Source organism: Dermacentor variabilis, chromosome 7 (assembly GCF_050947875.1).
Source record: "Dermacentor variabilis isolate Ectoservices chromosome 7, ASM5094787v1, whole genome shotgun sequence".
Lineage (NCBI taxonomy): Eukaryota > Metazoa > Arthropoda > Arachnida > Ixodida > Ixodidae > Dermacentor > Dermacentor variabilis.
In genome coordinates this window covers 130,695,453-130,704,492 of record NC_134574.1, presented here as the reverse complement: position 1 = coordinate 130,704,492, position 9,040 = coordinate 130,695,453, and the positions used below count along the sequence as shown (strand labels likewise).

At 46.1% G+C, this 9,040-nt stretch overlaps 1 long non-coding RNA gene across 1 annotated transcript; it reads left to right on the top strand.

The window, feature by feature from the left end:
• Positions 1–1,090: 1,090 nt before the first annotated feature.
• LOC142587135 (uncharacterized) lies at positions 1,091–7,475 on the top strand. The gene is made up of 4 exons (XR_012829365.1): positions 1,091–1,308; positions 3,413–3,607; positions 4,871–5,062; positions 7,267–7,475. It is a non-coding gene; the product is annotated as an uncharacterized LOC142587135 (long non-coding RNA).
• The last annotated feature ends 1,565 nt before the right edge of the window (positions 7,476–9,040 follow it).

Below are 9,040 nucleotides of genomic sequence, written 5' to 3'. Positions count from 1 at the left end.
AACAATAAAACCACAAGATTCCGGAACTGAAAGTCTAAACCACGACTTTTGGGAATGTCAATGCACCTTTCGCATCAAAAATTTGTGAGAACTTTATGCCCATAAAGATTCGAAATTCGAATCCATGCGCTGCATAGATTCCACGGCTTCCGCGAGATGCCGCGATGAACCCGCTCGCCCGCTCGCCATCAGAACGCCCTGGAAGCTTTGTGCTCGGATGGGGCTCCTTAAGTTATTTTAATGCAGTTGCATGGGCGTTGCCACAACATCCAACTCGATTTCACAATGTTCGCGCTGATTTGTCTTTTTGAGCGTGAAAAGGACATTCTAGACAAAATCAAGAATGATTTCCGGTGCCGGGAGTATTTTGGTTGGCTGTGCATGGCAGGATAAAAAATTTACGGAGGGGGCTGAAGCTCCATCAGAGCCTTACGCCCCTGCGTGGTTGCAAGCGGTTATACACACATTCGGAATTTCCCATCAAGTGGATGGGAAAGAAGGTGGTCGGCCACATCTACAGCGTCGTAATACACGTCCGCAAGTATCGGGCGGCCAGCTGTACTGCTGGTAAGACATTACATTACAGCCTCATACAACGGGGTGGCCGTTGTTCGAGTATATTCACATTTGTCCCGCAGTACCGATATTCAAGTGGTGCAAGAGGTGAAAGTCCCATCATCACTCATAGGACGTGGCGATTTAACGTCTCTAACTTTCTGTGGGTGACTATTGCTAGACTTCGATAATCATACTTCCAAACTTCCTGCTCGACGTTATTGCTCGTATTTCCTTAACGTACGTCTATTTTATAGATTCCATTGCTTCAACAAGAAGATAGGACTCATTCTTGTTAAGCAGCCGCTGTATGCCTGTAGTCATTTCTTAGTCAAAAGAGGAATGAAGCCTTTGGTTGCAAATGGTAGGAAATGGCAAGGTGATAAAAGAGAGCCTGTCAGCGCCGCGTTCTTTTTTCTCCGGGTTGTGAGCTGTCCTTCCTGCATGGTTCATCGGCCACTTGCATATCCCTGCACCCGCGTTCACATGCATAGCATGTTCTCGGTTATTTTTCCGTTGATATGAATTCCGCAGGCAGGGCAAATCTTTTTTTTATAAGAAGTCAGTCCAGTGGAGTGTCACTGGCTTGTACTAAAAGGCTGCCGATGCCTGCCTTCTGGGAGAAAGGGCTCTACAGTGCATTCTTTAAATGCAGCCGTAAAACCATGGCTTCCATTTTCATGAAACGAACGTGAAAGCCGTGCGGTTAGAAGATGGGTCTATTTCTGCTGGCTTTACTGATTACCACCGCAGGTAAGTTAAAGCGTTATAACATTCAGCGCTGCAGCGTAAAGAGGTCGCTTCACTTTTTTTTTCTAATGCTCGAGGCATTGTTTCAATTTGTATTTCTCTGTTTTACGCAGCCTGGCAAGGGCACCAGTGTTCGTGATCACTTGTCGGTAAATGTGCTCATCTAGAACAAGTATTCACAAGGACTCCCCGATTCTGAAGTGCACAGCTCGAGGTTTATGTAAACATGACTCGAAACGTATTTGACACACATTCCAAAAGTAGTAAATGGGCGCTTCCGACAACCATGAGAAGACATTTATGCACTCTGTGCGTTCTACCTTGAGATTGAAACATTTAGGGTCAACAAAAATGATTCGGAAGGTAAGAAACGCGAAATGTGTGCCTGTAGGGGCAATTCCTTCGCAGCACCCCCTGCAAAAGAGACCCGAACGCACGTCATTTAGACACATTTTTATACGAGTGTATTCTGGTTGCTCTCTTGCAGAACACATTAGTGCGAGAAACTAGGGCGCTGTATTCAGTACGGCTTGCTTTTGTAATTAACACCAAGAGAGAGAGCCAAGGACGCGGTTATTTTCCTCTTTTGGCGTTCATGCTTGTGCCCATAATTGCCGCTGCATTCGGCAAGGCGGTGACCAACCAATAACCCACCGATATCTCCTCTATACCTTCTTTTAATTTTATTACGACGCTGCATTCAAATGCGCAATGCATTGGCCAACTGAACACAAGGGCAGCACAATTTCGAGCGCAACTCTTAGGTACCCGTTCCTGCGGACAGCGTCGGCGTAACCGAGCGAACGCTGAGCGCAGCGGCTGATGAAAGGCGGCGAGAGCGAAGAGAACGCGAGGAGGAAAGCGGAGGAGGAGAGTATGGCGAAAGCGGGAGAACAAAAGCGCAGTGCGGAGCGAGAGGGGCCTTGTGGCAACGATGGCTACGAGATGGCGCCAGAATAGGGCGCGTCGTCCACGATATTTGTCTGCGGCGGCTGCTGTGCCTCGCGTCACTGCGTCTGGTTATCTTCGGATTAGCGAGGTGATCACGCTAGACTACGCTCCGTTTGCAACTTGCCGCACGAGACAGATTGTCCCCGCTATCCAATATATCGCGAAATGAAAACACGTATACAGCAGCACTCAAATTTCGGATTAGAGGGTACCGTAAGCGTAGGCGAATTTTTGCAGGTTGCTTGAACTACGATGCACCCTTCTATGAGAATTCTTGCATCTCTATGTCGGACTCCTTCGTTTAAGCCAAAAAAACATCCAATGGTATATAAGTGCCAAAAGCAGGTAGAAAACTGAAATACATTTATTCTTAACCCTGAGGTTGCAATTGTCTTCTGATGAGGAACTGGTACATTTCAACGCCCAAATGCACTGTATTTAAGAACCGTATCTACGTGCCAGCAACCGAATTACTAGAACGGATAAATAAAGGGTGTTTGCAAAAGGTGCAGTACAGCTAGACGTTTCCGCCTTCAAGAAAGGTCACTGAAACGACGATCTTTGAGTCTCCCCGGGCTCCTTCATTTCCGTGCCCGACAATAGCGTGCATGGTAGGAGACGTGTTTTGAAATGAACTTTTGCTGAACTGTAACTTTATTTTCATTTGCAAGTGTCACACGTTGCTAATCTAACACTAAGATGTATTGGTCTAATTTCATAGATAACAATAAAGAAGATTTCATACACTCCGATAACCTAAGGTCATCTGTTGCGCTCTTACGCAGTCGCGTCCACAGTTCGCATCTGTTGGTGTTAAACTTGTTGTCTCTTGCATTTGATAACCTAACTGAAAAGGCGTAAAGAAGGTTGGCACGTACTGTACGAGAGGTATATTAAGCGCCCACATTTTTACAGTTACAGTTGTATTTTCTCGCGTTATGACCTGGAAAAAAGTCTCCGAGAGAAGGCTAGTGTGTGATAAAACTTTTTCCGCCACGGTGCACGGGTTACACTTGATCGTGGAGCATTTTTGTCATCAATGTGTTTTCATGCTCCAGGTGACAAATCGGGCAAGTGTATAGATACGCTCTATCCAGGTTTTATACAGCCGGAAGAAATGTGGCTTGAATCCTGCCTTAAGAACTCTTTCTTTCAGACCATATTAACGGCTTTTGCACACATCATCATCGCATCATCACACATAACAAAACTGAAAGGAGGTGCCTCCATCGAGAGGAAATAAAGGTGCGCTTCAATCCACAAAGTCTGACCTGCGAATACTACCTCGCACGTTGCCACCGCATCGGAAATTCCTTCAATACTATCAACGAGTGTTACGAAGAATGTGAAGGTAAGGAAACATCAAGGCGACCAGATGGCGCTCGCGTCCACGCGTCCGCTGCCGCAGTGCGGGGTAAAGAAAGAAAAAGAACCGTAAAGACGACAGGACGCACCGCGATCTTTTCTATACATTTAACATCGACCGAGGAGCCCGAGCATGACTCTGAGCCTTGCTATCGCAGTCAGTACTTAGCCCTTACGGCGAAACTGCCACTTTTCTAGATAAATAGATCAATAAAATTATCCGACGGCCGGATACGAACAGATAGCCGAGAAGCCCATATTTTAACCACCATGTGCCCGGTACTCCCCCCCCCCCCCAAGAAAAGTAGCGTGCCTCTTAATGACATTGCAGCTTTGGCATGTCAAACGTTTGAAAGCATTTAAAATTACTTAACGCGTCATCATAAACATCAAAGTGTGGGCAAATGCCGAAAATAGTGCAGTCTAAAAAATGCGTGCCGATCCCGAAGATAGTGCAGTCCACAAATTTAGGACTCCAAGGCTCCAACGCTCCGACACTAACGCGCTCCCCACGCGAGGAGTGACGAGATCTAATGCCGTACGCAGAGACTCCACCCCTACCTCTTCCCCAACTCGCCCAGAAGGACTTCCGTCTTTCACCGAGTTCAACCGGAAGTTTACTCAGCTTCCTACGTTTGTCATTTTCAATGCTTCGTCCTTCGGATGAAACTACCTTTTTTTTCTGCGCGTAAAGACACGTTGACAACATGAGCTTCCTTAACCTAATGATCTGGTAGGCCGGATTTTTTTATCAAAATTCAGCACAAATTATTTGACTTGCAAAAGCGTTCGTCACATAACAAAAATAATGAGCGCTGTTGAAGGGGTCATAAAGTTACTACGTAGAAATACATTCGAGCATTTTGAAATGTACATTTTAAAGATTTCCTTCCCATACGAATTTGAAAACCGTAACACGACAACAACGTATTATTTTCCGGGCAGCGGACGATCAATCTGTCATGTTAAAACTCTGAAACCTTGAGCCAGCCTTCATGCCCAGGCAAATTGCAACATTATTTCAACATCACCAGCCGTATAGGTTCTACCTATGCATGGAAGCGGGATTCATGCTTTTGCCGAGTTCCAACTCATCTCGTTCGAATGCTTTAGCTAAGGTGCAATTCCGGTCATTTCCATCGAGCAAATCTAAATGTTACACATCGAACTCAAGCAGCATTTTCTCTGGCGGTCTGTGTTCTCTCTCCGTTGTTACCTACTTAGCATCCTTATAATGGCTCTTTTTCAGAATTTGTTAAAAACCCGTGTGTGCTGCCTATAAAAGCAATTAAGGAAGAAGGGTCTGTCTACAGTGACACAGCTGAATTCCGTTATGGTTACCACCAAGATACAGATAAATGCGTCAGGTTCCTGTGGTCAATATCTCATGGAAACAATAACAGCTTCAGGTCACGCAAACAATGTCTGGAAACCTGCGCACGTGAGTGGGTATATCAACAGCTTCTCGCGGGTTAATCTTATTTATGCGAGTTTTCCTTTATATTTCTGCGACCACGGTTTGTGTGCTGTACAATAGGGGATATGGCGAATTTGACAAGCATGCTTGCCCATGTTTCGTAGCAAGTCCACAAGATGGCGGACTTTACATATTAATTAAAAATATTAGGGCGTATGTGAAAACACTTTTGTCACCCTCCCATGGGTTCCTCGTTTCATCTGAGCTTTCCGAATGCGGGCCCCAAGCGCGACGTCAGCCGTTGTGGTTAGGACAACAAAAGTATGTGGGAGACCCTACTTACGAAATTTCGCATGTCTTCTCATCCAAAAGCCTGTGCAAATGTCTGTAGCTTATCATATGTGCTGACTTGAAATAGTAGCGTAGGGAAGCCACTACAAGGAAATGCGAAGAGGGCGTGAACACGCAGTCATGGTGCTGTTGACGTTCGCGCTTTATTCTTGTTCGCGCTACGCCAGCATTTCACGGTCGCATACCGACAAGTAACCCTACTTGACGACACACATGCTATCTCAGTCGGCGAGGAATACAAGATTGGTACGCTCGGTGCGAAAGGCTCAGATCCTCGAATAGCGATTTCTTGGCGCTAATATAAGTCTATTGCCTTAGATACTCGCATGTATTGAATTTACCAGTGTAAGTGGGAAGCCAGCAGATGCAGTAACAAATGCTAGCCGCCATATCCAATTGCTTCAGTTTCCATGGTACCACATGACTCCTCGAACTTTTTACTGTCAGAAGACAAATTAACATATGTGAGTACTAGAGCAAAAAAAGAAAAAAGCTACGCCCGAACTTCGTGACCACAGGGGCGACTTCAGGCAAGACATTAGGCAAATGCGAAATTTTCGTGCATCTTCGCGCATGTCGTTACTGCTTAAAATGAATATGAACAAATCTAACCCAGAACTGGAATGGCGAATGAAAATCGCCAAGCAAGATACTGGACCCTTAAGCCAGTTTTCTCGCAGTGCCATAGCCTAGATCGACCTGACCAGTATGAGTGATGGTATTCAGAAAAAGAAGTCGCTTGAAGGCGTCGCAGAAAATACGGTATCGGCGTCCGGCGCTGGCATCCCTGTCAGCGAAACTTCCCGCGTTAATTTACGTATGTGTATATGTCACGCCTTGCTACATGGCATGCTTTTAATGTGGGTTTTATTGCCACACCAGAGCACCACCAAACAAAGGTTCTGAAAGAAAACAGCGACAGCGCATGCCTTTTGTGTTGAAGCTTCTCAGACTGAAATATTAAAAGTGCGAGACACTAGCAGCAACCTGAAAATTATGTAATTTTGCCGCGCGGCTGTGCACTAGCTTCCTTTCTACCGTAATTCTAGCTTCGTGCATGGCGTTCGCCGCCAGCGTTTCCCGGTAAATATTACGGTTACATAAGCTGATAACCGATTGTCATTAAGGGTTACGGACTGGATTCCAAGGGAGGGGAAGCGTAGCAGTGGGCGGCAGAAAGTTAGGATGGCCGGATGAGATTAAGAAATTTGTAGGGACAACATGGCCACAATTAGTACATGATCGGAGTAGTTGGGGAAGTATGGGAGAGGCCTTTCCCTGCAGTGGGCGTAACCAGGCTGATGATGATGAAGATGACACAAGCTGCAGTTTCAGGGAAGGGTTAGAAGCAGTCAGGGATCTGAGTGCTGTTGCGCTACACTCTTAAACAAGAAGCTTAAGCGTCCTCCATATTTTTTCTTCGCTTTTGAGGGTTTAGCGTTTAAAATTCAGCCTTGCGCGTCGGTCTTAGCGGGTCGGTTACCACACTCTTTTTTGCGCCGAAAAGTACAACCTCTAGCCTTCACAGAATGTCGCGACGGTAGAGTGAATTTCGTTTCTACAAACGAAACCATGTTATTATTATCTAGCTCTCGAAGGTAACCAAGATACCGAGTCCATGTAGCATTATTACAAAATATGTGGAAGCCATTAACTAAACCTTTATGGTTTATTTTTATTCGCACGTTCAACAGCTGCAAAATCTCGTTAGTACGGGAAAACCACCTCACAGTTCGATTAGTTTGATTGACACAAAAAGCAAACTAACTTATTCAAGATAAGCCCGCAAAGGTAGACCATGAAAAAAATGTCATGCATTTTTGCTTTGTCGCATGTTCCTATACTGCCTTCATCCTTTGTTTTTCTGTTCTTTCTAGCGAAGTCATCATGCTTATTTCGGACCGAGTACCATGGCTGGAGAATTTTTTCTTCGTACTTTTACGATCCTCGTCACGACACTTGTAACAAAACTAGCACGTTCCTCAGGGATTTTGAATATTGGCCGAAAGCGAACAGATTTTTTACCCCAGATAGTTGCCAGAAAGAATGCATGCCCGATCTTTCAGCAATCCTTGAGTACGCCTACAGCTACGTATAATAAATGCATATTTAGTCACTTGGAGGCCTTTGTCAAATTACTGAAACTGTGACATAGGAAAGCACAAACATGGCCACGCAGAGCATGCCATTGTTTGTTCGTTAAGGAAGAGCACACTTGTCGTAAACAGCCAGATAACAAGCGCAATTTATTCCTTTTCCTGCTTGCTTCTTAAACGCTGCATTCCTACGTATGTTTAAAGATGCATTTAGCAGCTTTAGCGCTCGAGCTAACCGCAGCAAACATTCAGCACACGAGGCAGTTAAAACACCTATGGAGCCTGAACAATTTCTTTCTCCAACTGTGGAATAATAGTTCCAGAGGCTGATTCTGTCAACCAGTAGAGAGAAATGGATAGGAATAATCAATGGAAAAACAGCTAACTGTCCCGCAGGGGCGTCTGCGGAAGCAGGCGTTTGGTGTGTTGCGACACCACGTACCCGAGCACACGAGGGTCGGCCCCTCCCGCGTGTAGCCGTGCGCGGCGAAGTGGGATCCTGGGGGTTGAGCCGATGCCGGATTTTCGGACCTTTAATACACCCCGGTGGAGGCAACACACCTCTTTGGCCTCTGCTTCACACAGACGGCACCTCCAGGCTGACCCACCTGGGGGAAATCAGCAGTTCCCTTTTCTTGTGCTCCTCTCCGATCTTCCATCTTTCTCTCCCGCCTTTTTCATATTTCCTGTCTGCCCGACTCCTCACTTCCGAATTTTCCGGCGGCTTTGGTTATGACGGCGATGCACGGTTGGCGCTGTCAGGGTTTCTCTAGCGAGAACTCCCCCTGTTGAGCTCCATGGTGGGTGGTCGGCATCCCGGCTAAAAACCCAATCTATACTTATGGAAAACGCTTTTCCTAAACTCCCTGATCAACCTCAGAAACCACGGCGCAACGAAGACGTCTTTCAGCTTTTCTGACGCCAAGTCCACAACTTCCCTCGTTTTCCTGTAGTTAACTCAGAAAAACCAGACAAACCAGTGCAAGCCATCTCATCATTCCTTGTTTCAAACTCGTTAACTGAAGCTTTTGGTAGAGGATATAAGGCGTCGAGGATCGCAAGCGGTGATCTCCACTTGGAGCTCTGCAATCAGTAGCAGTATGAGAAATTGCCAAATCTATTGTCATTTGGGAAACCCAGGTAATTGTAACACCCCACCGTACTATGAATACCACCCGTGGCGTAGTTTCAGATTATCTGTTGGAGCTAACTGAAGCGGAACTCCTGGTGGGCTTTAGTGAGTAAAATGTGATCAATGTCAGAAGAATTAACATGAGGCGGGATAGCAAAGAAATCGAAACCAAGCACCTAACAACCACCTTTGGTTCAAGTGTCCTGCCCAAGTTAATCGAGGCCGGGTACATCAAGCTCCATGTTAGGCCATACGAGCCAAATCTCCACTTTTGTTTCAAATGCAAGCGTTTCGGCCGCAGTTTGCAGAGCTGCCGAGGTTGCCAAACTTCTGCGACAAGCAGTGCCCATGAATACACCTCCGAATCTTGCGAGAACAATCTCCACTGTGTAAACTGTGATCGCGAGCACTCCGCGTACTCGC